General features: G+C 39.9%; 1 protein-coding gene across 2 annotated transcripts in view; it reads left to right on the top strand.

Annotated features, from left to right (window-relative positions):
• Window positions 1-996: 996 nt before the first annotated feature.
• STYK1 (serine/threonine/tyrosine kinase 1) overlaps window positions 997-15,924 on the top strand; it is a 102,237-nt gene continuing 87,309 nt past the window's right edge. Inside the window, exon 1 of one of the 2 annotated variants that reach the window (XM_073685388.1) lies at window positions 997-1,300. The gene's annotated coding sequence lies outside the window, so the exon portion shown is untranslated. The remainder of the gene's footprint in view (window positions 1,301-15,924) is intronic. The other variant, XM_073685387.1, reaches the window with a different exon arrangement.

Here is a 15,924-nt window from a genome sequence, read left to right as displayed (position 1 = left end):
CCCATTCACATATCGTTCTCCCAAGTCCTTGCTTCTGTAGTTTCAGTATAAGGCTGTTATGTGGTACAGAATCAGATGCCTTTATAATGTCCAGATAAATCTCATCATCCGCATTACCAACATCCAGATTTGCACTTACCTCCTCATAGAACCCCACCCAACATCTTGGTTAGACATGACCTATTTTTCATGAATCTGTGCTGATTATCATTTATTATATTATTCTCTGCAATATAACTCCTGGGAGCCGTCATGTATTTCAGTTAATCAGTGTAGAGCCAGCTGTCAGTCAAAGTGCCGGGGAGTGCTTTCAGGTGCTGATTACAGTACTGTGAGCTGTGACTGTAGCTGCACACCCGTATGACTGAAAGTCGGCGGCTCCCGGGAGGAATAAAGTTCATTTTCTCCAGGGAGCCACGCTTTCAATACATCATCCAGGCACCTGACAATATTTACCTGCAGAATAACTTTATATCTGCAGGTACGTAGCATTTTTTCGACGTGAAAGGTTCCCTTTAACCTTAAAGTCAGTTCATGTCTTATTCTCATCTGTTTTTGCGGATCATTGTCAACCATTTAATTCTATGGGGATTCAGATGATCTGAAGATATCTGTTTTTAACATTGCTAAGAGTTAATAAAAGTTTAGACCTCTTGCCTCCTTCATTTTTTAAAAATGGATGAGATAAAAATAATAATTTCAAAACAGATGCAAAACAGAGTAAAATGAATGACACATGTATGTAAAAAAAACAGAAATGGATGGGTGACTGTAGCCCTACTCAACTGAAATCATACATTTCTAAAAGTCAGTATTTGTAAACCCTTTCTTAAACCTTTGGAGATGTTACTCTTGCTTTATATGCATAGATTGTTTTCAGCCAATCTTGTTACATTCCATAACGTCACTTGTATGAACAGCAGAGCAGAATATGGCGCTATGTGTTGTCCTTCTTGTCAGTCATCCCGCTCTATGTTGCTGGCAGGCGCTATGTGTTTCTTGTGTGTCCGTCATACGTGTTGTCACATTGCAGCTGCACCCTGTGTGCTCAGAGATTGCCTGCCCTACTACAACGAGCAGGGGTGGGGATTCATACAGTACACATCAGAGCCAGAAAGACCCGTCAGACAGGTGTGAAGTCAGTGGAAATCTGATCACAGAGGTGTATCCTGGGACCTTCCTGTCTGTCTGAAGAGTTCTACAGAAGAAGGCACACAGAAATCGTTTAGGCACAATCGCTGAGATGTAGGGGATATCCAACTAAACATGTTCACAAGGAAAGGACAAAGGCTACAAAAAAGTAAGTGACTGGTCTGTATCGAGAAATATTATGTAGCTTAAAGAAAGTATAGTATAGCTTGGAAAAGTCCAGACCACAGGTTTTATGGATCACAACAGTGAAACCTTCACAATTCAGTTTATAAGTGACCGCTACATTCTAAAAACTTTCGTTTATAACTTATAGTCTGTTTTTATTGTATCGTTATTAATCCCGCTTTATAGTGTTTTCTTTTTCTTTTTGAAACTCGTCGTTTTTAACTTTTGGTAGCTTTTATAATTGTAGTTACTAATCTGTTTTCATCTGATATTTTGTATCAAATGATCGGAGAGGTGTAATTCTTGGGCTCGTTTCCAAAGATCAAGGATGGTTTTCAAGGAGTTGTCATAGGGCTGATAACCTGACACCATTATACAAAATAGTCAAATGTTCAAAGGACCTTTAGAAGTTTTGTGTTATAATCCATTATTTATGAAGGAAGTCAGATCAGTCTTTCATCTAGGGAACAAGTCAAACACAAAAGTTAAAATAAAGGAAAAGAAAAGTAAAAAAATATATATTCAATTGTAAAAATTCTATAAAAAACAGTTTTCATTCTGCTTTGTAAATAATGATTATAACGTTCTTTATATCAGAAATAAAAGAGAAGCATGTGGCTTTGGCACCTTGTGTAATATGGATATTTATGCTAATAAGAGTTTTATTCATGTGCATCACAATGAATGAATGTTTTATAGGTGTCTAAGAAACTCCTAGAAATACATGTGCGAATAAATATATCATATTAATATGTAACGATGTAAGAACTTTAATTGTTATGATAATGAAGTGGTGCATGTGGCTGGTAATAGACAAGGTTTGTGTATAACTTTACATATTTAGCTCTATATTACAATATCTCAGCACCAGCTCAGTATGACAATACATAACAGAATGATATTGGATCTGATTATTTTTGGTATAGTTCTTAGGTTTCATTACATTTTAGACTGGAGCCTCATGAACTTGTAGATGGCGATGTTTATGTGATAATGAAGTGGATAATGAGCTGCTTCTCGTAAATCCTCTGTGTATTTTAACCTGTGCGCTGTTGGCTTTATTAAGTCACATTTAATCATTTGCGTCAAACGCAATGTTTAACTTTCAAGGTGTTGTCCGGAACTAGAGTATAGAGCTTCTTATCCTCATTGCAGGGTTAAAAATCTTCATAATGTTCTCGGTAGGACAAGATCTCATGGTTCTGACTACAGTATATAAACATTTGTTGAATACACGTAAGTGTGAAAACATAGGCAAATACAGGGTGGCCGTGCAGTGTCATACTGGGTTACCTCGGACCCACTACCAATTTGGACTTTAATGGTACTTGTAATGGTCTCCAAACCAGCTTTAAATGAGGTTATCTTCTGCTGACTCTTTGACCCTGGCTTCTTGAGATACTAGCATTAGCTGTAGAGAAGAAAATACATGAACCGCATATCCAAAACTCATACTGTACATTGATCTATTGCGGCTAAGCAAACATTTACAAAGCTGAACATGAGGTTCTTTGTTAACATTCTGATCAGACTGTATGAAGACCACTGCCACGTCAGGGCAAACCTCTCAGTGGGTCCCTAACCTTAAAAGTGTGGCGACCAGCACTGTGGGATGGAAGGGACCCAGATGGCCTACAGCACCCATGGCACTGGGTCACACCACTACACAGGCACAGCACCACAACACAATGGCCGCCATACTGCACCAACACCTAGTGAAAGGAACTAAAAAACTCACCTTCCACATGGTCTCAGACAGAAAACTAAGAGCAAAATAACTGGTATCTTCCCCCCCTTGAAGTTTCCTGTTCATTTAAAAACATCCGGGCCAAGTGAAAAATTAGCGCTGAGATCTAACAAGATCTGGAGAGCACAGAATTGAAGTATATAGCGCAAGTGATAAAATAATTTCAGCTTCAAATTTCCTGGGCGGGACTAAAAAATAAAGGGAAAGCTGAAAAAATATTTTCATATATATTAAGTAAAAATTTTTAAAGTTTCAATGACCCTTCTTTTCACAATTCAAAAATAATCAAATTAGGTCTCGTCATGTCCATAAAATCCCCATAGATCATAAAATAAAATTATTTGAATCATATGGTTAATGATGTAAAAAAACAAGCTGCCAGAATTGTTGTTTTTCAGTAACAGCACCTCCCTTCAAAATAACAAAAAAAAATACAAACTGATAAGGATGTTGTATGTACCCTAAAATGGTACCAATTAAAAACTACAGATTGGTACATGCTGCTCCATTGATAGAAAAATAAAAAATGTGGATGTTGGAAAGACAATTTAATTCAGCCACTAATATAATAAGGAAACAATATTTTAATATGTTTCATATTGACTTAATTGTATACATCTGGAGAATCATGTTGGCAGGTTATTTTTATGGCAAAATAAACGTAATAAAGTCGATGTGGCTATGTCGACAGAAAAGTTAGTAAAAATATGGCTCTTGAAAGAAGTGGAGAAAAGGACAAAAATGAAAATTGACTGGGTCCTTCAGTGATTATACAGAATTCATATTGTTGGCAGCACATCCCCTGTTTACGTGGGGCAATGTGCTGCTGACAACAATGGATTATTCATGCATGAAAATCAATCAGCTGATGAAAGAGCACTCGTCAGCTGGTTGGCCACATGTTTACAAGTGCCAATGATGAGGAATGAGTGCTCTCATGATGTCATGAGTGTGTCAGAGGTGACATACAGTTGCCCTGCAATTGGTTGCAGGAGACTTCTAGGACCTAGGTTTATTGGTCCCTATAAAATAACCGTCGTCATTAACTCAGCAGCGTTTCGTCTTGAACTTCCTTAGGCCCTTAAAGTCCACAACGTGTTCCACAGGTCCTTACTTAAAAAATATGTGGAACCTCTTGAGCCCTCGCCTCTACCACCGCCCCCAGTAATGGTTGATGGAAATCTGGAGTTCCAGATTTCGAGGATTGTAGATTCTCATCTCCAAAGTCGTTCTCTACAATACTGGAAAGGCTATGGTCCAGAGGAGAGGATGTGGATTTCAATGTCAGAAGTGAAGGCTCCCAGATTGGTTTGCTCATTTCACAACTCTTTTCCTGAGAAACCCGGTCCTGAGTGTCCGGAGGCCACTCGTAGAGGGGGGAGGGTACTGTCATGGGTGTGTCAAAGGTGACAGACAGTCGCCCTGCAATTGGTTGCAGGAGATCTCTACTTTTGGCATTACAGACATCTTCTTAGAGGCTGACTGTCTCTAGGACCCAGCGGCTACCTCCCTCTGGCTAATTAGCTCTCTGGCCTGAGTGTATAAATACCTGGTGTGTCTGAGAGGGAGGTGCCAGTGATATTCATTACAACTTGTGAGGCTTTAGCAAGAGCAGTACTCCGTCCTCTCTGGAGCTTGAGGCCATGAGCGCATTTGTCTGAAGTGGTCTAAAGCTAAGCAATCCCCCCTGTTTGTCTACCCTTGTTATCTTTAGAGTCTAGTGGAGATCGACTAGTGCTCATCTCCTCCCTTCCCTAGCCTTAGCCATACACCAGGGAAAGTCAGGGCGAGGCACGCATGCGGCGATTGGTGAAGAGCCAATAAAGGGATAGTAGTTGAGACAGGGTGACACTAGACCAGACTAGGAGGTCTCCACTTCCCCCTTTCCCTAGAGTCTGGGCTCCCTTTCCCTCTTCCCTCTCTGTTGCACTAAGCCTTTCTCATACCCTGGGTGATACACGAAGACTCATTTGCTTAATATCAGCCCATGTTAATGGATCTTTGGTTCAGTTTCTCTTAGAATGCTGTCAGGGACCAAGAGCCCCCTCAATTTTATACCTGCCATAAGGCTCACCTAAAACTGTGCAGTTATAATTACCTCCACCCCCTGATGACTTGAACTAAAGTGCTATAAGCGTTTGGGCCCATTCAGTCGGATTTTCATTAGTGTATTAGATCAGATTTTCATCAGTGTTTGGTCAGTGTGTCAGATTTTATTATCAGTGTTTCCTCAATGGCAGCAGTCATTTTCTTGTATGCAAAAGAAAAAATTGCAAAGCTTCTTCTGCCAGTTGCAACATTAAAAATTGACAGCACGCAGTTTGAATGTGGATGGCTGGTGTCCTTGGTATTTACAGATACTCAGGGCACTATTCTTTTGCGATTTATTGCAGTCACTTTTTTTTTTAGATCTTGTGATATTTGCTGACATATATTGCTCCAAATTCTTCAACATGGTGTATGCAGTTCATGAATTTTGTGAAACATCCAAAATGCTCTTTTTAGTGTTTTACCAGTGTTTATGACTAGGGATGAGCAGACCCGAACTTAAAAGTTCGGGGTTCGTACTGGACAGTTAGTGTCCCGTGGTAAACGTCGAACCCAGACTTCTCCTGGAAGTCCGTTGCAATGTTCGTAGTTCCAGGGAAAGTCCGTTGCAGAGAGAGAATTTTCCAGCTCAAAAGTTCTGGTCAACATTATTTTCAATGGGGTTGTGGTTCAAGTTCGGGTACCTGAACCAAACTTTGGAATAAAGTTTGGGTTGGGTACCAGAACCAGAATTTCCACGTCCACTCATACCTATTTAAGACTTTTTAGTGCCAAAAGTCACAAATCTTTAAAAAATCACAAAAAAGTGCAAAATTTAAAACTGTTCCAGGACCCTTACACCAAGGAAAGACTGGAGTGAGAAGCACCCCAAAAAATGAAAAATTGAGTAAAAGTTGTGTTTCAGGAATCTGGCTAAAATATCTGGATAATCAAAGTTCTGGAGGAAAAATAAGAAAAGACTTAAAAGAGAGACAGTGGCACAAAATGCATAGAGAATAAGGTGCAAATACAAAAGCTGCTAAAAAAGGAGGAAATTACTCCAGAAAAGGGGAGTGACAGCAACGATAGACTTGTTTGGGGGATTTTTATCTGTGATTCAGATCAAAAAAGCATGTGTCTCTATATTTTGTTGTTTTCTTTGTAAGTTAATCATGGACAGGTGAACGTAACCATAAAATATTGATAGGTGAACACAGCGCCGGACTGGAATACCTGGGGCCCACCAGGTAAAAAACAATCTTTGGGGCCCACCAGCACCATGCAGTTACCGTATATAGGAATAACATAAGTCCACAAACTCTTTCAAAATGAATCAACTTTATTAACCAATAAATAACCAATATAATGAATAAATAACAAACTAAAGAAACACTCCTGGCAAAAGAGGAACACTGTTATCTTATTCACATCAGTGTGTGATAAAGTGCCATAACAGAACAATAACAATAAATACTTTCAAGGTACATTCTCTTAAAGTATAAGTGCCACAAATTGAACCTGCATCTATCTAGCATCCCAGCAGCCAGAATCATTGTAGCAGCACCAAACTGGGCCCACTGGGAAAACTTAAAGAATTCTGTAAGCATTTTGGAAGTTTGTATTGCATGTTTTCCTCTCCTATATAATACAGTGGCATTCAATTGTTAGTGAAAGGCCCAAAACAACAAATAAACACACACTAACAGTCATTCAGCAGCAAAATTACAAAAGTTTTTTTTTCAGAACAGAAGATGACATTGCATACGTATTAATAATGTCATCATAGTCTAAGTTCCTTGAAATGTCATACTCAGTGTTCAACAGAAGGAGTGACTCTAAAAGCTCCTGTCCAATCGAAGACCTCAGATGATTTTTTACAATTTTCAGCTTTAAGAACACTCTTTCACATGAAACCTGGGTGCAAGCAAGAGTAAGAAGTGTCTTGTAAACTGCAAAAATGTTTGTGTAAGCAGCAGAATGTAAATTGTAGTCATATAAAAGTCTGTAGCAGCAATAAAGACAGTTTTTTTGTGGGACGAGTTGTACTTTCAGATGCAATCATTTATTTTACCATATAGTGTACAGGGAAATGGCAACAAAAATTCCAAGTGCAGTAAAATTGCAAAAAAAGTGCAATTACACGTTTGTTTATTGGGTGTTTTAGTCACCATGTTCACTATATGGTAAAACCGACGTGACAGTGTGATGCCTCGTGTCAGTACGAGTTCGTAGATACCAAACATGTACACCTTTACTGGTATCTAAGTGGTGAAAACAAATTCACAAGTTTGAAAAAAAAAAATCACACTTTTCACGCCATGTTCTGCGCACCGTAGTGTTCTCAGTTTTTTGGATCTGGGGCTGTGTGACGGCTTATTTTTTGCGTCTTGAGCTGACGTGCATCTCTGCTGCAGTGTAGTAGTCACAACACAGGGAGAGGTTAAACATCCAAGTATTTAATATGTATTGCAAATAAAGAATGTTCCCATTCTTAATATCCGAAAAAACAAATGACTGACAACAATCCACTATACCTAGACTAATAATACCATATAGAAGAGAGAAATACCGCCACATCATGACCAGAACACATACCATCACATAGTGATCAAATACTACCAAGTACAAGGTATATATACTGCCACACCATGAGAAGACCACATATTACCACCACATAGTGACTGACCGAATAATACCACATACAAGGGACAAATACCGCCATGCCATGACCATGGCACATAATGGCACCAGATAGTGACTGATAATGAAAATGTAATAAAGCTCTGTATATAGAGTCAGTGTACAGATAATGTAGAGATTATCAGTGACATTATACATAGGAGCTCTGTGTATAGTGTCAGTGTAGCGGAAATACAGTGATCACCAGTGACATTATGCACAGGAGCTCTGTATATAGTGTCAGTGAGTGTGTATAGGTAATATAGTGATCACCAGTGACATTATGCACAGGAGCTCTGTATATAGTGTCAGTGTGTGTGTATAGGTAATACAGTGATCACCAGTGACATTATGCACAGGAGCTCTGTATATAGTGTCAGTGTGTGTGTATAGGTAATACAGTGATCACCAGTGACATTACACACAGGAGCTCTGTATATAGTGTCAGTGTACAGATAATGTAGAGATTATCAGTGACATTATACACAGGAGCTCTGTGTATAGTGTCAGTGTAGAGGTAATACAGTGATCAACAGTGACATTATGCACAGGAGCTCTGTATATAGTGTCAGTGTGTGTGTATAGGTAATAAACATACTCACCAGTGATGTCTCTAGGTGAAGTTCTTTATCTGCCGCAGACCGATATATCACATCTTCTTTGCAGGACTTATCTCTGCGGAAAATAACATAGTTAGCTATAACTGATCACTTCCAGAGCACAATCCACACTTTTCCCAAGATTTCTATACTGCATGAAATGACAAAAAAAGAAACATAGCACTGCACTACACAGTAACAGTGCTCCAGCGTCATTCTGTGCCTGCTCATCTGTCAGCAGACATATTTGTCTGATGGCAAAGATGTAGCAGAGCTGAAGACAGAAGACCTATGGATTACATTGGAGTGAGGATTTTTCTTTATTAAAGATGGAGTCCCTAAATGTGTTTTATTTTTAATAAAAAAAAAAAATTCTGTCTTTTTTTTTCTGTTTACTAGAAATTCATGGTGGCTATGTCTAATTTGGCGTGACACCATGAATTTCGGGCTTAGTAAAAGCTGATAATACAAAGCTGGCCTGGTACTAACCCTATTATTACCCAGGGTGCCACTCACCACCAGGGCCGCTGGAAGAGCAGGGTAAAGCACCTGGAAATGGTGCTATGATGAATGCGCCATTTTCAGGGGTGGCTGTGGGCTGCGATTTTCAGCGTGGGGGATCAAGAACGCTTGGGCCTTACCATGCTGCGAATCCCAGCCCCCAGCTGCCTTGTTTTATCTGGCTGGTGATCAACATATGGCGGGAGCTTGGCAATGGGCATGATTATCAAACAATATATACCTGACAGGGGCCCATAGATTCTGCGGGCTCCAATAATATATGCCTGACAGGAGCCCATACATTCTCCTGCCTCCAATAATATATACCTGACAGCAGCCCATACATTCTCCTGCCTCCAATAATATATACCTGACAGGAGCCCATAGATTCTGCTGCCTCTAATAATATATACCTGACAGGAGCCCATACATTCTCCTGCCTCCAATAATATATACCTGACAGGAGCCCATAGATTCTGCTGCCTCCAATAATATATACCTGACAGGAGCCCATAGATTCTGCTGGCTCCAATAATATATACCTGACAGGAGCCCATAGATTCTGCTGGCTCCAATAATATATACCTGACAGGAGTCCATACATTCTCCTGCCTCCAATAATATATACCTGACAGGAGCCCATACATTCTCCTGCCTCCAATAATATATACCTGACAGGAGCCCATAGATTCTGCTGCCTCCAATAATATATACCTGACAGGAGCCCATAGATTCTGCTGCCTCCAATAATATATACCTGACAGGAGCCCATACATTCTCCTGCCTCCAATAATATATACCTGACAGGAGCCCATAGATTCTGCTGCCTCTAATAATATATACCTGACAGGAGCCCATACATTCTCCTGCCTCCAATAATATATACCTGACAGGAGCCCATACATTCTGCTGCCTCCAATAATATATACCTGACAGCAGCCCATACATTTCGCTGGCTCCAATAATATATACCTGGTAGGAGCCCATACCATTCTGCTGCCTCCAATAATATATACCTGACAGGAGCCCATAGATTCTGCTGCCTCCAATAATATATACCTGACATGAGCCCATACATTCCGCTGGCTCCAATAATATATACCTGACAGGAGCCCATACATTCCGCTGGCTCCAATAATATATACCTGACAGGAGCCCATAGATTCTGCTGCCTCTAATAATATATACCTGACAGGAGCCCATACATTCTCCTGCCTCCAATAATATATACCTGACAGGAGCCCATACATTCTGCTGCCTCCAATAATATATACCTGACAGGAGCCCATACATTCCGCTGGCTCCAATAATATATACCTGACAGGAGCCCATACATTCCGCTGGCTCCAATAATATATACCTGACAGGAGCCCATACATTCTGCTGGCTCCAATAATATATACCTGACAGGAGCCCATACATTCTGCTGGCTCCAATAATATATACCTGACAGGAGCCCATACATTCCGCTGGCTCCAATAATATATACCTGACAGGAGCCCATACATTCTGCTGGCTCCAATAATATATACCTGACAGGAGCCCATACATTCTGCTGGCTCCAATAATATATACCTGACAGGAGCCCATACATTCTCCTGCCTCCAATAATATATACCTGACAGGAGCCCATACATTCTGCTGGCTCCAATAATATATACCTGACAGAAGCCCATACATTCTGCTGGCTCCAATAATATATACCTGACAGGAGCCCATAGATTCTGCTGCCTCCAATAATACTGTATATACCTGACAGGAGCCCATGTATATAGCTGACAGGAGCCCAAACATTCTGCTGCCTCCAATAATATATACCTGACAGGAGCCCATAGATTCTGCTGCCTCCAATAATATATACGTGACAGGAGCCCATACATTCTGCTGCCTCCAATAATATATACCTGACAGGAGCCCATACATTCTGCTGCCTCCAATAATATATACCTGACAGGAGCCCATATATTCTCCTGCCTACAATAATATATACCTGACAGGAGCCCATAGATTCTGCTGCCTCCAATAATATATACCTGACAGGAGCCCATAGATTCTGCTGCCTCCAATAATATATACCTGACAGGAGCCCATAGATTCTACTGGCTCCAATAATATATATCTGGTAGGAGCCCATAGATTCTCCTGCCTCCAATAATATATACCTGACAGGAGCCCATAAATTCTGCTGAATCCAATAATATATACCTGACAGGAGCCCATAGATTCTGCTGCCTCCAATAATATATGCCTGACAGGAGCCCAGGCAGAGCAGGGAGATCGCTCTGTACAGGGCCCAGGGTGGGTAGGGGGGGGGTGGGGCTTGGGGGCGTGGCCATCAGGATCGGGGGCCCACCGGGGGTTTTCCCGATCCTCCGGTGGGCCAGTCCGCCGCTGGGTGAATATATCCAGCCCATCTATCATAAAAATGTACGGTATATATATATATACACACACAAATATATACAGTATTTACAGTGCCAGAAATGTGGCAAAAGGTAGAAAAGTTCAAGGGGGCCAAATACTTTCTCAAGGCACTGTATATGTAAATATCAATTATTTTCATACAAGTATTTTTAATGATTGCTTCCTCCAGAATGATTATGTATGTATTTTTTCTACAGATTATAATCTGAGTCTTTGGCATGTGCACTAAATTCCTACTGAAGAATCTTGCTAGTCCTGTCCTCAAATATTTGTCATGTGTTAATACGAACCAGTCATGTACTGTTATTTCGACATGATTTACAGCTTTTACATGCATTATGAAACAAATAATCACAGACATTATCGGCAATGTCCCCATTGGGGCTCACAATCTATATTCCCTATAGTCTTTGGAGTGTGGGAGGAAACCCATATAAACACGGGGATAACATACAAACTCCTTGCTGAGGTTGTCCTTAGTGGGATTTAAACCCAGGACTAGAGATGAGCGTTGTTCTACTCGAACTGTTCGCCAATCTCAAATTCGAGCTGTTTTGGGCGGTGTTCGAGCCGTTCGGCGAACACGAACAATTTGAGAAAAATTCGGCTGTTCGAGGTTATGTTCGATAACTGTTCGTGCACCAAAATCATAACTGGATTTTTTCTCAGTAATGATGAAAATTAATGTTAATACGCAGTTTGAGTGTACAGCGGGGTGGGGGGAGGGGCAGGGGATGGATCTCTGCAGGAACAATGAAGATCTCCATTTTTTTTTCTCTTTCCCGCATTTACAGTGGGGAGGTGCAATCTGTCAGCCTATCAGCAGCGCACACACGGAGCGAAGTGCTTTTTTTCACACAAGCAAGGGCATGTGTCATTGGCAGTGTATGTCACATGTCCTTGCCCTATAAGACCAAGCCATTTTCCCCGTCGCCACCATTTTCTCACTGCTGCAGCTGCGTGTTAGACGGCACCGCTGTTGCTGTGTGCGCTATACCTTGTTAATTTCAAGACAATTTTCGCACAAATATATAGATAGCTTGGGAGTAGGGAATAGTTGTGATTGCAGTCCTTTTAAGGACTAGGTTACAGCATTTCCTATGACTTTTATCAGGCAGGTCTGTGCTCTTAAATAGATAGGTTGTGGGAGTAAAGACTAATTGTAATTGGAGTCCTTTTCAGGACTAGGTTACATCAGTTCCTATCAGTTTTTGCCAGGCAGGTCTGTGCCAGTGCTGTGCAAGTTTTTTTCACAGCATTTGGCTGAATCTAGCAAAGCTAATCCTTTTTGGCCTATTGCAGAGTGTGTTAGTCAGTGGAGTAGCCTATCTGTGTTGCAAGATATACCACCTGTGTATAGAATACCAATTTTTTTACTGCACCTAGTGAAGTAAAATCTTTTGGGCATAGCATCATTCTATTAGTCCATCTATACTGACCTCCATCAGGTTGCAAACTGAATCTAATTTTTTTCTGCATCTAGCTCTGAAAAAATATTGGGCTTCTAGCTGTGTGTGGGTCTTGTTCTATTAATCCATCTATACTGACCTCCATCAGGTTGCAAACTGAATATAATTTTTTTCTGCATCTAGCTCTGAAAAAATATTGGGCTTCTAGCTGTGTGTGGGTCTTGTTCTATTAATCCATCTATACTGACCTCCATCAGGTTGCAAACTGAATATAATTTTTTTCTGCATCTAGCTCTGAAAAACTATTGGGCTTCTAGCTGTGTGTGGGTCTTGTTCTATTAATCCATCTATACTGACCTCCATCAGGTTGCAAACTGAATAAAAATTTTTTCTGCATCTAGCTCTGAAAAAATATTTGGCCTTCTAGCAGTGTGTGGGACTTGTTCTATTAGTCCACCTATACTGACCTCCATCAGGTTGCAAACTGAATATATTTTTTTCTGCATCTACCTCTGAAAAAATATTGGGCTTCTAGCTGTGTGTGGGACTTGTTGTATTAGTCCATCTATACTGACCTCCATCAGGTTGCAAACTGAATATATTTTTTTCTGCATCTACCTCTGAAAAAATATTGGGCTTCTAGCTGTGTGTGGGTCTTGTTCTATTAATCCATCTATACTGACCTCCATCAGGTTGCAAACTGAATATAATTTTTTTCTGCATCTAGCTCTGAAAAAATATTGGGCTTCTAGCTGTGTGTGGGTCTTGTTCTATTAATCCATCTATACTGACCTCCATCAGGTTGCAAACTGAATATAATTTTTTTCTGCATCTAGCTCTGAAAAAATATTGGGCTTCTAGCTGTGTGTGGGTCTTGTTCTATTAATCCATCTATACTGACCTCCATCAGGTTGCAAACTGAATATAATTTTTTTCTGCATCTAGCTCTGAAAAAATATTGGGCTTCTAGCTGTGTGTGGGACTTGTTGTATTAGTCCATCTATACTGACCTCCATCAGGTTGCAAACTGAATATATTTTTTTCTGCATCTACCTCTGAAAAAATATTGGGCTTCTAGCTGTGTGTGGGTCTTGTTCTATTAATCCATCTATACTGACCTCCATCAGGTTGCAAACTGAATATAATTTTTTTCTGCATCTAGCTCTGAAAAAATATTGGGCTTCTAGCTGTGTGTGGGTCTTGTTCTATTAATCCATCTATACTGACCTCCATCAGGTTGCAAACTGAATATAATTTTTTTCTGCATCTAGCTCTGAAAAAATATTGGGCTTCTAGCTGTGTGTGGGTCTTGTTCTATTAATCCATCTATACTGACCTCCATCAGGTTGCAATCTGAATATAATTTTTTTCTGCATCTAGCTCTGAAAAAATATTGGGCTTCTAGCTGTGTGTGGGTCTTGTTCTATTAATCCATCTATACTGACCTCCATCAGGTTGCAAACTGAATATAATTTTTTTCTGCATCTAGCTCTGAAAAAATATTTGGCCTTCTAGCAGTGTGTGGGACTTATTCTATTAGTCCACCTATACTGACCTCCATCAGGTTGCAAACTGAATATATTTTTTTCTGCATCTACCTCTGAAAAAATATTGGGCTTCTAGCTGTGTGTGGGACTTGTTGTATTAGTCCATCTATACTGACCTCCATCAGGTTGCAAACTGAATATATTTTTTTCTGCATCTACCTCTGAAAAAATATTGGGCTTCTAGCTGTGTGTGGGTCTTGTTCTATTAATCCATCTATTCTGACCTCCATCAGGTTGCAAACTGAATATAATTTTTTTCTGCATCTAGCTCTGAAAAAATATTGGGCTTCTAGCTGTGTGTGGGTCTTGTTCTATTAATCCATCTATACTGACCTCCATCAGGTTGCAAACTGAATATAATTTTTTTCTGCATCTAGCTCTGAAAAAATATTGGGCTTCTAGCTGTGTGTGGGTCTTGTTCTATTAATCCATCTATACTGACCTCCATCAGGTTGCAAACTGAATATAATTTTTTTCTGCATCTAGCTCTGAAAAAATATTGGGCTTCTAGCTGTGTGTGGGTCTTGTTCTATTAATCCATCTATACTGACCTCCATCAGGTTGCAAACTGAATATAATTTTTTTCTGCATCTAGCTCTGAAAAAATATTGGGCTTCTAGCTGTGTGTGGGTCTTGTTCTATTAATCCATCTATACTGACCTCCATCAGGTTGCAAACTGAATATAATTTTTTTCTGCATCTAGCTCTGAAAAAATATTTGGCCTTCTAGCAGTGTGTGGGACTTGTTCTATTAGTCCACCTATACTGACCTCCATCAGGTTGCAAACTGAATATATTTTTTTCTGCATCTACCTCTGAAAAAATATTGGGCTTCTAGCTGTGTGTGGGACTTGTTGTATTAGTCCATCTATACTGACCTCCATCAGGTTGCAAACTGAATATATTTTTTTCTGCATCTACCTCTGAAAAAATATTGGGCTTCTAGCTGTGTGTGGGTCTTGTTCTATTAATCCATCTATACTGACCTCCATCAGGTTGCAAACTGAATATAATTTTTTTCTGCATCTAGCTCTGAAAAAATATTGGGCTTCTAGCTGTGTGTGGGTCTTGTTCTATTAATCCATCTATACTGACCTCCATCAGGTTGCAAACTGAATATAATTTTTTTCTGCATCTAGCTCTGAAAAAATATTGGGCTTCTAGCTGTGTGTGGGTCTTGTTCTATTAATCCATCTATACTGACCTCCATCAGGTTGCAAACTGAATATAATTTTTTTCTGCATCTAGCTCTGAAAAAATATTGGGCTTCTAGCTGTGTGTGGGACTTGTTGTATTAGTCCATCTATACTGACCTCCATCAGGTTGCAAACTGAATATATTTTTTTCTGCATCTACCTCTGAAAAAATATTGGGCTTCTAGCTGTGTGTGGGTCTTGTTCTATTAATCCATCTATACTGCCCTCCATCAGGTTGCAAACTGAATATAATTTTTTTCTGCATCTAGCTCTGAAAAAATATTTGGCCTTCTAGCAGTGTGTGGGACTTGTTCTATTAGTCCACCTATACTGACCTCCATCAGGTTGCAAACTGAATATATTTTTTTCTGCATCTACCTCTGAAAAAATATTGGGCTTCTAGCTGTGTGTGGGACTTGTTGTATTAGTCCATCTATACTGACCTCCATCAGGTTGCAAACTGAATATATTTTTTTC

This window comes from Phyllobates terribilis, unplaced genomic scaffold (assembly GCF_046119375.1).
Source record: "Phyllobates terribilis strain yellow unplaced genomic scaffold, ASM4611937v1 Scaffold_5__5_contigs__length_657084704, whole genome shotgun sequence".
Taxonomy (NCBI): domain Eukaryota; kingdom Metazoa; phylum Chordata; class Amphibia; order Anura; family Dendrobatidae; genus Phyllobates; species Phyllobates terribilis.
This window is presented reverse-complemented; position numbering and strand designations above follow the sequence as displayed.